The following is a 939-nucleotide window of genomic DNA, read 5'->3' as shown; positions in this document are numbered from 1 at the left end:
CCAGGATGACAGGGAATGCGTGTCTGCTGGCTGTGACCCTGTTTCCTCTCAATAAAGTTCCCCTGTGACACTCCTCCTGTCTCTTCCGGTTATTGGTGGACGGATGGGACAGGGATTGGCTTATGATTTGGAGACCTTGACTTCTGCTTCTGATTTAGGGCCCTGGCCTCTCAAGGGGCTGGCCCAGGGACGCACAGGCAAGACTTTGGAGCCAGTGACTCCAGGTGAGAGGCTGCGGGGCGCGGGTCCAGCTCTCCATCAGGGTGGCCCCCAACAAACTCGTCTGGGCCCGGGAGCGTCCGGAGAGCGCAAAGGCGGCTCCGAGGCTGCTCTGAAGGGGGAGGGCGAGGCTGAAGAACTCAGATCTGAGGGGACAGGAAAGCAGGGAGTCTCAGGTGTGAGGTCCGAGGTCCGCGCGGCAAGGACAGGTTGTAGCGAGCGGCAGGGAGCATGCCAGCTCTGAAAGCGAGGAAGAGCCCCATCAAGTGCTCAAATCTGAGAGGAGGCGAGCGCAATCTGACAGGGGCACGCCGCCGCCATTAAAAGCCCACAGCTGAGGAGAGGTGAAAGCCCTCGCCCCCCGCGTTCGGACATGGGGACGAAATGAAATGGGCAGGCGAGGAGAAGCCCCGAGCTGGGTGGGAAGGGCCGCGGGGAGCGGAGACACGCCCAGGCCAGCCCAGCTCGCAGCCTCCGCCGCCGGCTCCGACACGCCGGGACCTGCGGCCGCCTCGCTCGCTCCCGCCTTCACAGCCCGCGGCTGGAGGCGGGCCCGAGGCCGATGCCGTCCAATCTCGGGAGAGAGCTGCTCAGGGTACCGCCCCCGGAGCCCGACGGGCCAATAGGGGAGAGCGCGGCGGAACGCGCGCGGGGCGTCTTCCTTCCACCCTCCCGGCCCCGCCGGCGTCGCGACGCGCAGCCCGAGTGAGGGCTTCCCCC

Source organism: Mirounga leonina, unplaced genomic scaffold, assembly GCF_011800145.1.
Source record: "Mirounga leonina isolate KUSES-001 unplaced genomic scaffold, KU_Mleo_1.0 Mir_173, whole genome shotgun sequence".
Lineage (NCBI taxonomy): Eukaryota > Metazoa > Chordata > Mammalia > Carnivora > Phocidae > Mirounga > Mirounga leonina.
Note: the sequence above shows the minus strand (reverse complement) of the source record.